This window comes from Myotis yumanensis, unplaced genomic scaffold, assembly GCF_028538775.1.
Source record: "Myotis yumanensis isolate MYYU_CA2020_CCGP unplaced genomic scaffold, mMyoYum1.0.hap1 SCAF_2, whole genome shotgun sequence".
Taxonomy (NCBI): domain Eukaryota; kingdom Metazoa; phylum Chordata; class Mammalia; order Chiroptera; family Vespertilionidae; genus Myotis; species Myotis yumanensis.
Genome location: NW_027223753.1, coordinates 168130762 through 168149776, shown reverse-complemented (window position 1 = coordinate 168149776; position 19015 = coordinate 168130762).

The window sequence follows — 19015 nt, the reverse complement described above, 5'->3', positions numbered from 1 at the left end:
ATTTATTTAGAGAGCCATTGCAGAAGTCTAGATGTGTGTGGCTGAGTTCTGTATTAGAGTTGTTCTAGAAGAACCATTGGCATTGTCAGACAATGGATCAGGCTATGGTCAAGCTATGGGTGGCTGACTCCCAAAAGGTCCTGAAGCTACGCCCAAGAAACATGTTCTTTGTTCATAATGAGCCTCCTTCAAGTTGGGCATAAATACAGGGATATCCATGAGATTGGTTCAGTTACTACACTTCTTGGGTATTCTATTTTGCTCCTACTGTTGGTTTTAAAGAGATTTATCAGGCAAGGTTTTGCTTCTGTGATGGCTAAGAGAGCCCATAACAGACTTACTTCCCCATAAAAACAACTATAAACTCTGGAAGAAATACAAAAAAGTAGCTACCTAAAGCATCTGTAAACATGAGAAGAGTAAAAACTTGGAAGAAGGGGAATGCACAGGATAATTTATTGCTATTTTAGCCTGAAAGCAGGTGACATGTAGTGACATGAATAAGGAATAAAACTCCTAATTTAAAGACTTTCTGACCTGAAGAACCAGAAGACAGAGTTTAGTGTAAGAACTGTTTCTGAATGGTAAGGGTAGAATCTCAAAGAGGAAAGTACCAAAGAGGAGGATCCCCAAATCTGTGTATAAACTTTGCTCAAATCTTTAGCTGACACCTAAACCATGCATGAGGGAAGATTCTAAGCAACCTCCCTGAGGAAGGACAAAACCAGACAAACGAGCAAAAGCTGGGCTGAAATTTGAGCTGCTGCCTAGGACAACATTTGCAATTTATGTCCAACCAAGTAATTGCCCTCTAACCAAAATACTATCACTCTTTGGAGGAATCAATGTGACCCATTCTCTCAAGAGAAATTATAGTCAATGGAAGCCAACCCTGAGAGGGCCCACATGTTAGAATAAGCAGATAAGTACTTAAGTCAATTAATAAACTGTGCTTAATGAGATACAGGAAAACAAATACAATAAATGAAAGGATAGGATGTCTCAGGGGAAGAAATACAAGCTATAAAAAAGTACCAGTGGAAATTCTAGAACTAAACAGAGTGAATGTGTGCTTTATCTTGTGGTAGGGATAGACCCAGCATATGGTGGGACACAGAGAAGAGTAGACTTGAGAATTATGTTTTGAGAAGTGCTTAGGAGACCTCATGACTACAAAAACCTTTCTAAGTTCACCCCAGAAATGAGTACAAAGTTTTAGCCAAATTTCAGTGGTTGAAGGTAGTCCTCTGAAAATTGTTTCCCCATGAAAAATACTGCTGGAGATTTCACCACTAGAAAAGTAACTGTTTAAAAAGCTTCAATGTCACTATAAGCAGAGGAGACGAAGGGAGGACAGTGAGATGCACCAGCAAGGAGATCAAAGCTATAGATTGAAAAGAATAATAATCTACTCTTCATTTCTGCTTGTCACTGCTCTTTTTCCTCATCTAGAACAAAATTCAAGCATGTGATTTTAGGATATGTTTACTAGCTTGTTTCTCTCATTTAGTTTTATATATCCCCTTAAACTTTCAGGAATAATTTAAGAATACTCAAATACACATATTAGTAAGAAAAAGGTATAAACAGCAATGGAGGTTTTAGAAGTCATGCAGAGAAGTAAAACAAAATAATAAGTATTCCAAAAACCTGTGATATGATGGTTTTAAAATAAAATGTTATATTTTACTTTGAAATTTAAAGACAAACTTCACTTGTAATAACAAATAATCATTAATAAATAGTAACATCTTAGTTATTACAATGTTAATTATGAAAGGTATGGAGAAACATGAAAATGCTTTTGCTATAATCAACAAAAGTAAATTACAAAATAACATGTATACTCTAAATGTAATGAAATTAAAATAGTCTTTGTTAAAGCAAGATATACAAAACCAAGGAAAAAGCAAAAAGAGGAATTTTGAAACTGAGGAAGTAAAATTGTAATATATTTTCTTAATTTATTTAATAAATAAACTTTAAAATAGCTTTGCCCTTTTGGCAACTGAGACTACAAGGAAAAGAGGATTCGATTTTACTTTGATCATCAAATGAGTGGTAATCTCTATAGAAAAAGAAAGCTATTAAAAAACACAAGCGTTTTAGAGCTGCTCAAGACTTGGAGAAGCTCTGCGACTCACCCTGTGGGTCTGAAGCTGCCCTGACTTACTTAGAAGCACATGACCCTCTTCCTTCCACCCACAGGAAACTCAAGTATAGCCTGAAGATGGGCATAGAACATATGATCTGTCTTATTATTTGATGATGGTAATAAGAATTGGAAGTTTTCTATTGTTTTCTCAAGACAGTCTTTAAAAAATGATTCCCACTTCACAAGCTACATAAGCACAAAGGCAATTTAAATTACATTTCAATCAATGATGCAAATGAAGTGTTCCTTCAAGCCCAGAGAAAGAAAACAACACATTATAAATGATTTCTTGAGGTTCTGATAGACTCTGCAGATTTTTGCAGTTCTTGCAGAAAATGAGAGGATGGCAGTTCCCACATTAGGTTCTTATCTTCTCAGTAAATGTGTGTGAGTCCCAAAGGCAGTGCCACACTCATAATTCAACTGGTAATTTGGCTGGCACGAGAGAGAGGCAGAGGGGATTGAACAAAAAAGTACTAAGACACAGAAACACTATGATGACTTTTAGCTAGTTTGGTTCATATCCTTATTTCCTACTGTGTTTTAAAAAGACTTTTCTATGAATCCTTCTCAGAGAGATCTCTCTCCTCTCCCAATCTAATAGTTCTTAATTTAGCATCTTCTTGTGGCACTTTTCATATTCTAACTTCCATTATGATTATAGAAGGCATTATGGAGAACATCATTGACTTTGATAATAGGTAGACTTTTTTATTGAACCCCAATTGTCTATGAAGTATTTATCAAGTAAGCTTTCTTAAATTCTCAAATCCACATGATTTTTATTAATAAAATAGAGATAATCATATCAGACTCATATGTTTCTATGAGGCTTGCAAATTCAGCAAAGTAAAGAGATAATGCTAGCATGGTTTCTGTAGGAGAATATCTCTGAATTGTATGCATCTTTGTGTATCACATGGTTACAATGTGTGTTGATTAACGCTACCACATCTCATCTCTCTGTCTCAGTCCATATTGATCATGGCGGTGTTCTTGGCCTTTTCTGTGGGTGCGTTGGCTGTTTGCTTCTTGTGTTTTGTTGTGGTTCCTCTACTGGATAAGTCTGGGAAACTTCCCAGAAGTAACTGTTTCCCACAAGTTAAGAAGAGAGTGATGGAAGTTTTCAAAAGGGAACTTTTATGTCTGTTCTGATTTATTATAAAAAGAGGCACACCATACAAATCCACTTATCAAAAATCAGGAGCATGTGCTATGACTCAGGAGGTGAAAGCAGCTTTAATGGCTTCTGTTTTTCAGAGGTCAACTTTATCTGACTCAAGTGAAGATCTTCAGTTTTCACTTCTCTCTATTATCCTTTTAGAGCTTTCTAATAGTATGCATTTCCTTTTTTCATTCTTATAATTATATTTAAGGATGCTTCCTATATAGTTTCACTTGGGTGAATCCCAAACTTTTTAAATTTTTGTGTTTTCCAAATATCTACAATTGCTTAAACCAATCCACTTTCTTTATGTTTATTCTTCCTATCAGAAGGACCTGTTTAGTTTATGTTTGTCTCATAGAGTCTCTCACACAATACCCTTCAATATATAGTATTGAAAATTCAATATATTGGAAATTGTCCCGGAAGGTAAATCAGACTGATAAAATTCACCAGACACTCACATCCAGTCATATGCATTGTTCCCTATGTATAACTAAGCTGAAGTCTTTCTGTTTAGTGCAGAGAAATGATTCAAAGCTCCAGAAAAACTCAGAGTTTCACAAATTGGACAGTTTTCATCATTTTGTTAGTTTCTCTAGCCCCTGGGTTGCTTATTAGTCACAATGGAGGCTCTGGCTCATCCTTCTTTCAAGGACAAATCAGGTAACCCCAATTTCAAAGTGTTGGTGACACATGGAACAATACAAGAATTGAGCCAGATAATGATGTCTCTTACTGTTTGTTGTGCATCCCTCTTCAGGGACAACTTAAACACTGTACAGTCCCTGAGAGGTTAGCTTGGAAATCCAACTCTGAAAAACTGCTCTGACAGGGAGTATATCCAGAGACTGCAGAAGCTGCAGCATCGGAAAGCCAGGACCTCGTGCCTTGCCTAATAACCCCAGCCCACGGAGAACTCCAATAACCGTGCAGAGAAATTTAGTGATCCATGCTCTCTCTTTCTATACTGTTTCTGAGGAACAGTGTGTCTGTTGGGAGAGAAATCTACCCCGTTCAGATTATGGGTAAAACTGTAGGAGGTACAATTAGCTTCACAAATTGACAGGGGCTTTTAAGAGTTATTCAATCTTAAAATACTTTAATGATTAGGTAGCTCAGGATTCAGCCTTTATAGAAGCAAAAATAAATGATAGATTTAATCTCTCAATCAGTGATTTCTCAAAATGAATCTGGCAAACCATTTCACATTTATCTTTCAACATGCCTGTGAGGAAGAAACTGGAGCAAATAAAATGGAAACCCCATCCAGGTAGATGAGTAATGATGATCGCATCTTTCCAATTTATCTTCTCCCTCACAAAATAAATGCCTGGGATTTGTGATCACTATGGGTCTGTTTGTTAGTAATGACAACTGTATGGTTTTAGTTTGGAAAAGCTGTTCTGTCCTGGGTTGCTGAGTCATGCAAGGTCACTTGCAGTCTTTTTTATTTAACTTTTTTAAGTGGCAAAGAGTGATAATTTAATTTCTGAAGTCTAATGGCCAACAAGCACTGAAAGACCAATTCTGCCCAGATCATCCTTTATTCTTCAGCTAAAAATATCAAGTCATAATGTCAAAGAAGATGAATTTCAAAAAAGTTGAAAGCTAAAATGTTAAACATAGATTGAGAATCAGAACTTCTAGAAGAGAGTTTATTATTCCAAATATATGTTAAGCATATTTGTTTGTGAAGTATTATGCTAAATGTTGAAGAAATGGAATAGTATATTTCTGTCTTCAAGGAGCTTTTAATTCAGTAGAGAGGCAGATGTGCAATACATAATTATGAAAGAAGAAAGAAACCATGTCCAGAATGGAAGCAGAAATGGCATTGATATAATGACTAAGTATGTAAATACTTCTGTGAAGACAATACTATGTATGTAAACACCAGTTATATTATGTATATACTAGAGGCCGAGTGCATGAAATTCATGCATAGGTAGGGTCCCTAGGCTTGGCCAGTGATCAGAGCCAATCTGAGGGGCGACTGGCGGGGCGATCAGGGGGCCACTGCTGGCACCTGCCTTGGCTGGCCTGGGGCATGCAGGCTGGGGACAGCCCCTGCATTGAACATCTGTCCCCTGGTGGTCAGTGCACGTCATAGAGACCGGTCATTCCACCAGTTGTTCTGCTGTTAGGTCGATTTGCATAATAGACTTTTATTATGTAAGAGTAGAGGCCCAGTGTGCGAAATCACACAAGACCCAGACCCCCCATGGTGCAGGACCCCAAACCCACCCTGCGCGAGCCTTGGGACCCCAGACCTGCCCTGTGCAAGCCACAAGCTCCGCTTCTGCCACATGAGCTGTCGGCCCCACCTCCGCCATGTGAGCCACAGGCCCTGCCTCTGCCGTGCCAGCCCTGCCAGCCCCACACGAGCCCTGCCTGCCGTGTGAGCCGGGAGTCCCAGACCACGAGAGGTGCTCCATCTACCTCTTGGTGACTGGTTGTTTGGTCGCTCCACCATTACAGCGTCATGACCACAGGCCTTTATGATATAGACTAGAGGCCCAGTGCACAAAAATTTGTGCACTCAGGGAGGGGGAAGGGGGTCCCCCAGCCCGGCCTGTGCCTCTCGCAGTGTGGAACCACTCGGGAGATAAAAACCTGCTGGCTTAGGGCTGCTCCTGAGTGGCAGAGGGCAGGCCCAATCCCTAGGTGCAGCCCCTGGTTGGGCTCAGAGCAGGGCTGAATGGGGAGTTGGGGCACCGCCCCCTGTCATGCACAGAGCAGGGCGGATTGGGAGGTTGCGATGCCACCCTCAGTCACACTCAGGGTAGGGCTGATTGGGGGGTTGGGGCACCGCCCCCAATCACACTCAAGGCAGGGTCGATGGGGAGGTTGCGGCGCCACCCCCTGTCACGCACAGAGCAGGGCCAACCAGGGGGTTGGGCTCTGCCCCCTGCCATGCACAGAGCAGGGCCCATCAGGGGGTTGAGGAGCTCCCCTCTGTCGCACACAGAACAGGGCCCATCAGGGGGTTGGGGAGCTCCCCCCTGTCATGCACAGAGCAGGGCCGATCAGGGGGTTGAGGAGCTCCCCTCTGTCGCACACAGAACAGGGCCCATCAGGGGGTTAGGGAGCTCCCCCCTGTCACGCACAGAGTAGGGGAGTTAGGGCACCGCCCTCTATCACCCACAGAGCAGGGCTGATCAGGGGGTTGGGGCACAGCCACTGTCACACTCAGGGCAGGGCCGATGGGGAGGTTATGGCTCTACCCTGTCACACACAGAGCAGGGCCTGTGGTGGGGGGAGTGGGTTGGGGTGCCGCGCCCTGTCACACACAGAGCAGGGCTGATCAGGGGGTTGGGATGCCGCACCCTGTCACACACAGATCAGGGCCAATCAGGGGTTTGGGGCGCCGCACCCTGTCACACACACAGCCACAGGGCGATCAGGGGGTTTGGGCGCTGCCCCCTGTCATGCTGATCTCAGTGCTGGGAACCTCGCTGCTCTGCTGATCCTGGTGCTGGGAGGCGTATTACCCTTTTACTATATAGGATAGAGGCCTGGGGGCTGGCTGGTTTGCCCTGAAGGGTGTCCTGGATCAGGGTGGGGGTCCCCACTGGGGTGCCTGGCCAGCCTGGATGAGGGGCTGAGGGCCGTTTGCAGCTGGTCACACACCCTTCAGGGTGGGGGTCCCCACTGGAGTGCCTGGCCAGTCTGGGTGAGGGGCTGAGGGCTGCTTTCAGGCTGGCGGTTGTTGATTGAAGCTCCCAACCGCTCCTTTTATTTTATTTTATTTTATTTTATTCTGGGCCAGGTTTAGCTCTGGCTCTAGCTCTGAGAGCAGGTATCTGGTTTGTTTTGGTTCTATAATCGAAACAATGTATAACTCCAGCTCTGAGATCCCGGCCTATATTTGTTAGAATGTTTCAAACTGCCAGCTCAGAGGCCGGAAAGTCAGGCGGGGAACGTTGCAGTCTGTAGTCCCTGGAGCAAGCAAGCAAGCCTCATGTTCGCTTCCAGCTGCCTGGCTGCCAGCCGCCATCTTGGCTGACAGTTAATTTGCATAAGGATATGCTGATTAGCCAATGGGAAGGGTAGCGGTTGTATGCCAATTACCATGTTTCTCTTTTATTAGTGTAGATAATGTCTATTCACAACATATTATGTTATATGCATATATATACAAATAGATATAATTTTAGTTGTTGTGTAAGTAATTCTCAGGTGCATCGAGAATTCTACTCAGGGACACACATTTTGAATATTAGTAAGCATCTACCCCAGAGGAAGCTATGATGTCTATATTTCTACAGCTATAATCAAAACTTGTTTAGTTTTCTTTCTGATGCCAGACATGGGTGAACTTGGTATTCTGTTAATACAATAAGTGAATGGATACTAGAAATGGTTCTTTCTTGGTGAAATTAAAACTTTCTAAAAAAGATGAATCATCAGAAATATTTAAGAGACACTCCACACATTTTTATGAACAGTGTCAAAGAATCTAGCAAGGCCTATACCCTTCATTAAGAAAATTCCCAATTATCTAGCATCTAGCTGTAAACTCTTACTGGTAAAAGTATAATTGTAATAACTATAAGGTGCCAAAATCCTGCCTCTGGAATCTTGATATGACTATCTCCATTGAATTTTTCCTGCAAGGTGGTATTTTGATCTCTGAAATAATCATAAGGCTAGGCTTTCTTAAGGTACAGATCATATAATTTGTCTTGTGCTAACTTGATCAGAGATGTTTAGTTAATAAATGTCTCTATTTAGGCTTTTTTTCCCTTACACATTCTCTCTTTATAATCTATCAAGGTTATTGGGGAGAGTTTACCAAACTTCTTCAGCAACTAGTTATCTGCCAAAGGACTCTGGACTTGGGTGTGACAGATAGGCTAAAGGTAGTTCACAAAAAACATCTTCTAAAGTTTGAAGGGGGGATAATTAAGCATGGGAGCAGAGACTGTATACAGGCACCAGTGAAGACTGGAGTTCATACTTATGGTTCCATTGTGGTATTGAAACTATCCCTGATTAACAATTTTTCTAACTTTTTGAGCTGTTTTTGCAGCAAGCCAGTTATTTCCCAGCAGATAGAACTATTTCTTACAAGGCCATTTGCCTTGGATATTGCCCGTGTAGCATGTAATACAGCCTGTGTTTCACTGGAGAGAACGTGACGCCCAGAGGACAAAGCTTCATGAATGTCACATTGAACTAATCAATTTTGGCATTGATTTACATTTTTATATATTGGTTTTTATTAATAAGACTTCTAAACAGGTTTACTGTTTGAGTCACAAGTTCATACCTGTATTTATCAGCATTTTGTTATTTTAAACTAGAGGACCGGTGCATGAAATTTGTGCAAGGGGTGGTATGTGTCCCTCAGCCCAGCCTGCACCCTCTCCAATCTGGGACCCCTCGAGGGATGTCAGGCCTAAATGGGTGGTCAGAGATCCCTCTCACAATCCAGGACTGCTGGCTCCCAACCACTTGCCTGCCTGCCTGCCTGATTGCCACTAACTGCTTCTGCCTGCCAGCCTGATCACCCCTAACCACTCCCCTGCCAGCCTGTTCAACACCTAACTGCTCCCCTGCTGGTCCAATTGCCCCTAACTGCCCTCCTCTACTGGCCCAGTCCCCCCTAACTGCCCTCCCTTGCCAGCCTGCCCCCCCCCCACTGCCCTCCCCTGCAGGCCTGGTCCCCTCAGCTGCCCTCCCCTGCCGTCCTGGTCCCCCAAACTACCCTCCCCTGCAGGCCTGATCACCCACAACTGCTCTCCCCTGCTGGCCATCTTGTGGCAGCCTTCTTGTGTCCACATGGAGGTGGCCATCTTTGACTGCATGGTGGGTGGCCATCTTGTGTGTTGGAGTGTTGGTCAATTTGTATATTACCTCTTTATTAGATAAAATTATTTATTATTGTGACTTTGATGAAAATACAAAAAAGCAAAGAAAATGGAAATCATTCTTTTTTTAAATATATTTTTATTGATATCAGAGAGGAAGGAAGAGGAAGAGAGAAATAGAAACATCCATGATGAGAGAGAATCTTTGATTGGCTGCCTCCTGCATACCCCACACTACAGATCAAGCCCATAACCTGGGCATGTGCCCTGACATGGGGAATTGAACTGTGACCTCCTGGTTCATAGTCAATGCTCTACCACTGAGCCACACGAGCTGGGCTGGAAATCATTCTTAAAATGTTATAAGACAACTAGTAGTGTCTAAAATCAATGGAGGGAAAATGTGGCTACCAGGACTATATTCACAGTGACTGGGAACAATGGCCAGCATTTCAGATGAGTAGAGCTAATGAGAGTAGCATCTGCAGCTGGTGGTAACTAGGCATTTATCTTTCCTTCTCTTCCTGGAAAGGGCTTTCATAGGCCATTTACTAATTATCTGTCAATGCCCTGTTAAGTAGATTATCTATGTTCATATTTGGAGTTTAGTGTTCAGAAAAATTTCTGAACTTTGAGAGTATCCAATAAAAATCTGAAATAAAATGATGAAGTAGAGGTTAGGACTCATGTCATTAATGCAGAGAGGTTTAAAATGGATATTGAAATCCATGGCCTAAATTGTTATTTTTCAACCTAGACTGCATCTTACAATAACATAAGGAGATTTTAAAAATACTGGTCCCAGGCCATATACAAGACTAATTACATGTGCATTTCTGAAGGTGTGACCCAGAAATCAATCTATAATAATAAAAGCATAATATGCTAATTAGACCGGACAGCTGAATGACCTTCTGGATGTCATTCTGGATGTCCTTCCTGACGAAGCTGCGGCAGCGGGGGCAGAGGCAGAGGCGGTTAGGGGTGAACAGGCAGGCAGGTAAGCATTTAGGGGCATCAGGCAGGCAGAGGCGGTTAGGGGCGATGAGGCAGGCAGGCAGAGTGGTTAGGGGCAATCAGGCAGGCAGGCGAGTGGTTAGGGGCGATGAGGCAGGCAGACAGAGTGGTTAGGGGTGATCAGGCAGGCAGGCAGGCAAGCAGTTAGGAGCCAGCAGTCCCAGATTGCAAGAGGGATGTCCGACTGCCAGTTTAGGCCCGATCCTGCAGGGGTCCTGGATTGTGAGAGGGTGCAGGCTGGGCTGAGGGACCACCCCCCCGTGCACACATTTCATGCACCAGGCCTCTAGTATTTTTATAAGCACCCAGGTAATTTCAGTGTATATTTAAGTTTTGGAACCACTGGTTTGAATGATAGCAAAAATAATTTTAAATCCTCTGACAACTCAATTGGCAGAGATATTTATGAGTAATTAATATTTTTAAAAAAGCTTATGGCTGGGGAAAGTTGTGTGATACATGAAATTTTTCAATGTCATTGTAACCAATGATACAGAGGTAGTGGGTTCTTATTTGAAAATCATTTGAAAAGACATAAAATCAGTGTGAAGCATTTCTATACCAAGAATCTTATTATTTTAGCCCTTGTGTTTCTGTAATCATCAATTAAAAACTTAAGAAATATCTTTTTACTTTTTTTTGGTAGAAGCAGAAAAAAAGGATATAGTCATCAGGATTGCCTGGAATATGGAGTCAAGAGAGATAACCATATACATCAAAAGACATAAAATAAATAGATATGGCCTCTTTTACTTGGCCTTTATTTATGGAGAGACTAAGCTACTTATCCCTTGCATTCTATTTATCCCTCCATTTGAAAATCAAGGAATTGTCAGTACTTGGAAATAATAACAAAATAGTGTCTACATCCCTGCCTTATCCTTTTGGATTTTTAAACATTTATACAATAATGTGGAATATCCCAGTATATTTATGAAATATTTTTGTAAATACCCAGTCAACTTTGACATGGTTTTTAATGAATTCTACGGTACTAATTAGTACCATCTGTCATCTGGTTCTGTGGCTTTCTTTGTTCTTGTTTCTCAAAATCAAAGAAGCTTCTGAGACTTTTGAAAATGATAAAATTGTTTTTCTACTAATATCCTCTTCCCCTTTTATTTAACATTTTTCAAGGAAGCAGAGTAGAATGCACTAATTCCAAGACCATCACTGGGGAAAGTTTTTCCTGTGATAGTTTGAATTTATATACGTAGTTCATTATTTCTCAGACATAACAGTGGTATGCTAAGGTCCTTAGTCCACTTATAACATAGGAGTTTTCCTAGAAAAACATCGCAGTATTTTGTTATTATTTACTTGTATTCTTCCCATGATGGTGTTTGATGCCAAATTTTCACCCATTCAATCTGAGAATAATACTATTGTGATAGTCTCTTTTGACCAGGACTCCCATGTTATTTTTGGAAAGGAAGAAATGTTGAAGATATTGAAAGCCTTGGAAACCTCAGTAGTTCTAAATTTATCTTGAATGACTTATCACTCATTGTTATTAAAAAATATCCCCAAGGGTATCATGAAGAGAAAGCAATGTTGTGAAAAGTTGCTTAGAAAAGGTGTTTGGTTGAATAAAGTTTCCAAACTGTCCCATAAATTATCTTCCTTAGTCACTTATTCACATTCTGCAAAGACCACAGATTGTGAAACACTGATCTATTCAGGGAGGAGTTGATGAGCAGGGAAAAGTGGAAACTTTGTAAGTTTAGAGGGAAAAACACATGGCACTCTACTAAGAAGGCTGGCTTGAACTGGTTAAAAATAAAGACTTATAAGAAGTAAGATTTTAAAAAAATACATTCTATACATATGGTTCTGAGAATAGTAGTGTGAATTTTTTAGAAGCGAATTATGCCTGGATCCTTTCCTAACATAATATATCACCTAATAGAGGATATAAAACAAGTCTGGAACACTGACATGAAGAATGTAAAATGAGATGCAGGAGAATTACAGGTAGGTTGCTATGAATATTCAATGCTAGAAGAGGTTCTTTATGAGCAATAACAGTAACTGAGCTACAAAGCATGTACTTGAACATGGAAGGGAAGCATGTCAGGTAGAGATGGATACATAGGTAGGAGACAGGAAAAGCTGGGATCATGCATGGGAAAACATAGCATTCTACATTTGGGCAGAGTACAGGGTGGGGATAGATGGTGAAAGATTGGAAACAAAGTGGTTACTTCAGTTTATATTATAAAGGGTTCTGGATTTCAGGTTCCAGAGTTAGTTTAGTAGATAACTTTTTAATGATAATAAAGTATAAGGAACTATATTTTTACTGTGTGGCAATTAGGCATGGTAAGCAATTCACCCCAATGACCAGAAGCAATAGTACATTTTCACATGGTACTTGAGAGAATAATGTCAGTGAGAAGAAATAGGAGGATTGGGCAAAGCTAACCTTGCCCTCAGGTCTTCAGAAAAGCAATACAGAACAGAACTTCTTACACTTTAATGTGCATGCTAATTACCTGGGGATGTAGTTTCAGAGGCACATTTTGATTTACTATGTCTTTAGAGCCTGAAACCCTCCATTTCTAGCAAGCTTTCAGGTGCTACTGTATGTGTGTTTGTGTGTTTTTGTTATCTTTTGATTTGTCTGTTTGTCTTTGCTAATCTATCAACCCCTATTGAGTTCTAAGGAAGTTAGAGCAGTAAATCTCCAAACTTGATTACATGGAAAGATCATCTGTGAAGCTTTAAAAACTACCAATGCCTGGACCCTATTCACAGAGCCTCTGATTTAATCGAGTCTGGGATGGGCCTTGGTATCAGTATTTAAAAAGCCCTTCTGGGAATTCTAATGTATAGCAATAATGAGGAGCACTGCTCTAGGTTATCTCTTACGTTAGTTTTTCTTAACCCTGGTTGCACATTAAAATCACTCAGGAGGGTTTTAAAAACCCTAGTGTCCAGCACAATGCAGTATGCAGATGATGGTTTGTTGAGTTGAAACATGTAAGGTTTTGTGAATCAATGTCACCCCAATTAATTAAAAAACAATCCTAGTGCCCAGGCAGCATGCCAGACCAATTAAAGCTGACTCTCTGGGGGTGGGACCTAGGCATTGGTATTTTTCAAAAGCTAGGTGATTCTGAGGTGCAGCAAAGTTGAGAATCACTGACCTGGAAGGATTTAGGCATTTCTATCTCTTTACAGCTGTTTATAGAACAAGGTGCACATGATCTTGAATTGTCAAATCTACCAAAATTAACATTCTGCATGTAGCTCATTAATACAAATAAGATCAGTTTTCTAGGGCTTTTGGTTTGGGGGCAAAGAAACAAAAGTGATTTTGTTTTCTGAATTGAAAGATTTTAAGGAATAAATAGAACAATGAAGGTGGAACCATTATTTTCTTGAGAGCTTGTGAGCTTAGTGATCTCTTACATGTCTGTATTATTAACACATTGCTATAGTCTCACTGGAAACTCAGATAATATACATGAAATCATTGGAGAATGTGATTCTGCACTTAGCACTGTGAAAAGAAAGTGGTGTTTGAAGGACAGGACCAGACAGAGGGACAAGGACAGTAATGCATGCAGAAGGTTTGGCTCTGCCTCTATTACTGGCTCATTTATGTGCACCTCAGTTTAATGATTTGCCAACTAGAAGAAAATTGACAGCAACTTATAGGGTTTTTATAAGGACACAATATTCTGCTGTAAACTGGAATGTGCAAGTGCCAATAATTAAAGGCACATAACATCCAGAACTCCAAGAGTGATGACAAATAATATTCTTGTTGTCCAATTTTTTTTCTGTAATCATTGCTCTCAAGCATGCAGGCACTTGATATTGGCATTTGAAACTCTCAGTGTTTGTTGAGGCTTTGGCAAACAGTTCTCAATGTTGAAGTGATCATTTGGGAGGAAATCAGAGACAGGAGAAAAGTTGACCAAAATTTCTGTCTTGATCCAATCTTACTTTACTGTTTATGTGGTCAAGATGCTGTTATTTTGGGGGCTATAGGATATCACCATATCACTAATAATGAAAAGTTGAAATTATTATTCAGACATGGGTTAACAAGACCAAAATGTGTGTTATTCATATTTAATAGATAGGTAAAAACATAAACCTGAAGTTGTTTATTAACTTAGACAAAAACTGAATACGAAATCCATCTGGACTCAGATTTAGCAAACAGAAGTATTTATCTTTCAATATCATTCTAGGCCAGTGGTTCTCAACCTTCCTAATGCCGTGACCCTTTAATACAGTTCCTCATGTTGTGGTGACCCCCAACCATAAAATTATTTTTGTTGCTACTTCATAACTGTAATTTTGCAGGATATTCTTTCTAAATCACAAAAGTATTCTAAGCCCCTATGAATTCTCCTGCTAGTTTATTCATTTCAGTCAGCAAATGGTACTGAGAGCTATTGTTGGCAAAGACAGCCAGATAACTTCCATACTGATAAGTTGGTAAGAGTTCAGTTACACTGTAATGTTCTATTTGCTGTGGTTTGTACCTAAGTTATGTCAACTATCACAGGTCTTATATTTTCTCCTTTGTTCTAAGAAGAAATTGTCTGAAAAATGCAAGCGTGCATTTACCAAATGTTAAGACTTACTTAAAACATGGATTTTGACAAAACACTCTTGCCTGTATGTAATTTAATCCTTATTATAGTAATCCTGCTAGACAATGACAGGCATTATTGTGCTATTCATTGAGGAGTATATTGAGGATTAAACAAGTGAAGTAAATTGCCTAAGTTTCCATAGTGTTAAGAATGTCACTCTGAATCCTGCTCAGGATGCTAATGCTCCTAACACACACACAAACAAGCACATATACACACAATTTAGTTCCATTATGATATATTGTTATTATATTATTATTAATGCTATATTCATATATAAATAATGGTATAATTATATATATGCAAAATCTGCTCACATATACTAGTATAAACAGATGTTCTTCAATGAATTCATCAAATACACCTATGTCAATTGGAAACTATTTTAGCTGCCAGTCAGTCTAAATATGGAAAAGTTTTCCAAGTGCTTTTTAAAAAAACATTAAGTACAGTTGGTATACAATCTTATATTAGTTTTACTAATTTCAGGTGTACAATATGGTAATTCAACATTTTTATACCTTACAATGTGACCACCCCACAAATTCTAGTAATCACCTGTCACCATGTAAACTAATCACAATATTATTGACAATAGTCCCCTTCCCCATTTCCCTCCACCCCCCTCTGGTGATGCCATCACAGTTATAGCATATGTCCAAATTCACCTAAATGTATATACTAAAAGAGTGCAATTCTTTATATATTAAGTATGCCTCATAAAGCTAGAAAAAAGAATTCCAAAGCAATACAAATTATACTTGTGTTAAATGTAAAATTAATTGATTGTTTGATTATAAATTTGAAATATTTACATAAAATCTAGTTTCCTGGCTCCTTCTGCCCTATCTCTGAACTGACCCAGCACCTGAAGCTTTGATGATGTGTGTGCCCTCCACTTCACCCAGTCAATCTTATGATACATGTGACCTTACTGTTCCCAGTAGAACCTTGAGTTTCTGATTCTTGTTCTAAAGCTTTTATCTGTAGGTACCCTGGATTTCCCAGTCATACTTTTTCTTCCCCTTTGACTTCATTCAGGCCTACAGTATTTGTTCCCTGGACTAGTTAGGAAACTAATTTTCTTGTTCCCCTAACACTTGACAGCTAGCCTTTATGATCCATGCCTGATCTGCTTCCAGAAGTAGCTGACAGTGTAACTACAGTAAAGGTAGAGAATGATTGCTCGCTTTCTCATAAAGTGAACATTTAAAATTATTTCTCAAGGGAATGTGATGCCATCACCACTATTAAGTTGGTGACATAGAGAGAAGTTGCACTCTGTCTGAAAACACAGTGGCCTGTGCTGCCCCTCGCCCATGCTGGACCCTGGCTCTTTCCTCTCCTACAGCCAACCTGTTCCTGCCTCAACCAGGCTCCTCTTCCCACAGCCTCTGTATTCAATAGGTCTTCTACAAGGTTTTCCCTCTGCCTCTAATACCTTTTCCTGCACATATCCCTTATCACTGACATCTTGAGCCTAGGGAAGATCAATAAAAAGATGTTTCAAGTTTTAAAATATTTTTCTTATCAATGAATTTGACCTGGAAATAGTATTTCAATTTCACAAATTATCCTAGGAATGTCTCCCCATGGAAATAATACCAGGCATTAGATTGAAAGTATACAGTATATGCTAATGATGAAAGAAAGGGCAGAAAGAACATTACAGGAAGAAATATTTTACAGCCAATGTAATGGCATATCAAACTACTTTAAGAATAACTGAGCATTTCTGTTAAAAACATAAAAGGTCACATAGCATATCTTATAATGCAGAAAGAAATCCATTTAATTTTAAATTTGTTCTTGCAGTATCCAAAGTTACTTAGAGGACAGAATTATTGAGATTAACAGACTTTAATATGTCACCAGCCTAAGTGGTTGATCAAAATATGAATTTAAAGGCATAGGACATGCATATAAGCCTAAGGAATGGACACAGACACCAGGGGGGTGAGGGCCTGAGTGTGTGTGTGTGGGGGACAATGGAGGAATAAGGACACATATGTAATACCTTAATCAATAAAGAAAAAATAAAAATAAAGGCATAGGACAATATTTCAAGCCTGTAATGCCACGTCATCAGTCTCCAAAATGATTTTATTTTCAGTGTGTTCTAATACTGTGATAGCTTTTTAGAGTTTCAGCCTGCATATTTATCCATCAAAGAAGCAACTTGCAATCTCTTTATTATTTTTACTTCATAATTATCAATAAATAATAAAATCTATTTAGCATTGACTTCTTTAAAACCAATAATTACAGATGAGGCTTGCTGGAGTTTGGAGAGGGGGATTGATTCTGATATGCTTCTAACTGTTTTTCACCTCTCCTTTAAGAAAATACTTGCTCATTCAAGACTTCCACATTATCAGTGTCCTGGGCCAACACCAACTCTCTCATTATATTGCATTTGATTATTTTATGCTTTATTATTTCATTTTATCTACACTTTTATTTTGGTTTTTATATTGTTCAATATGTTAACAACTAACAAAAAGTGAGTAAGATGCCAAAAATGAGAAAAGATGTTTTTCAAAGTTCATATCAACAGTACACTATTATTGGTTTTAACAAAAGTCTCTTGGGAGACTTTTTAAAAAACAAACAAACATGTTTTTATCGCTTTCAGGAGAAAGGGTGAGGGAAAGAGAGACAGAAACATCAATAATGAGATAGACTCACCGATCAGCTGCCTCCAGCACACCCCCCCCGCCCACCCGACGAGGCATTGAGCCTGCAATCCGAGCATGTGCCTCGATGGGGAATCAAACCATGACCTCCTAGTTCACAGCTCTATGCTCAACCACTGAGCCATGCCAACTGGGCTCTTGGGAGACCTTTAGAATAACAACAGCAATAACAGCAACAACACAAAGGCAACAAACAAAAAAGCTAGTGAAAATCAAGAGTTTCTTCCTTGATAAAAACATTGAAATTATCATTATTTGAGGAGGCTGTCTGTGTGTACCAACTGTTTCTGCAATTTTTACCATTTCAGTGAACTGAGATAGTTTTCAGGGAATCTTTAGTAAAACAATATACAAGCCTTTGCACATGCTGTTCCCTTTGCCAGGAAAGCTCTTTCCCATGGGGCTCCTCTGCTCTTGTGTTGCCTCTTCAGAGAGATTTGTTTGGGGGCAACTGAATTAAAGCACACAGCAGTTCACTTGCTTTCCTCATATTGATTTGGGTTTCCTGATATTATTGTTACTCCACAATTGCATTGCACATGTATTTGTTAATTATCAACTTAGAATATTAGTTAACTGAGGGTGGGGATTTCACCTTTTTTGTTCACTGCTTTATCTTCTGCACCTAAGACAGGGGCCTGGCACAAAGCAGGTTCTTGATAAATATTTGTTTGGCTCAGTGAATAGAGCCTCGACCTGCGGGCTGAAAGATCCCAGGTTCGATTCCAGTCAAGGGCGTGTACCTTGGTTGCGGGCACATCCCCAGTGGGAGGAGACAGCTGGTCGATGTTTCTCTCTCATCAATGTTTCTCTCTATCCCTCTCCCTTTCTCTCTGTAAAAAATCAATAAAAAATATATTAAAAAATATATTTGTTGAATTAACTAATTAATATAATATGGGTCCTTCAGAAAAGATTATTTTTTAACTATGCATGATGTGGTTATACCATTATGATGAATATTCAATCTATCACCTTTATTAAAGGTCCAATACACAATTGTGCAGGTATATACTTTTTAGTCCAACAGATATATCTGCAAAAATAACCAGTTATGAAAAACAAACAATATAACCTAGTTAAGCCAAGCAGTTCATAAAAAAAACACACAACACCCTATTTCTTCTTCAGTGTTTTATTTATTTTAAAGACATGTGTACCTCTTAAATACATTTTAATTTTTTTGTGGCAAAGAAATGGAGTCATGAGATCAGAAGTATTCAAGGAAGTGATTTTAAGTCAAGAGGTTGTCAGTTTACCGTAGCCTAAAATGCCTCTCCTTGTTATTTATCCCTTTTCTCTAGCATGAGGATTTAACAATATACTGAAGTTTGTCTATTTAATGTCACTGAGAAGAACACTTGAAAAATATTCTTGCTTATCTACATAACCAGAATATCACTTTATTCACATTTACAAGCATGTGGATTTTCATTTAACAAATGTATCAGTTAAGATGGAAGTGCCAATTTATTTGTTTCAAAATATCTAAAAGTAGCTCTGAAAGAAAAGTTACAGTTTGGTGTTTGAAGCAAAGTTGATTGAGTACT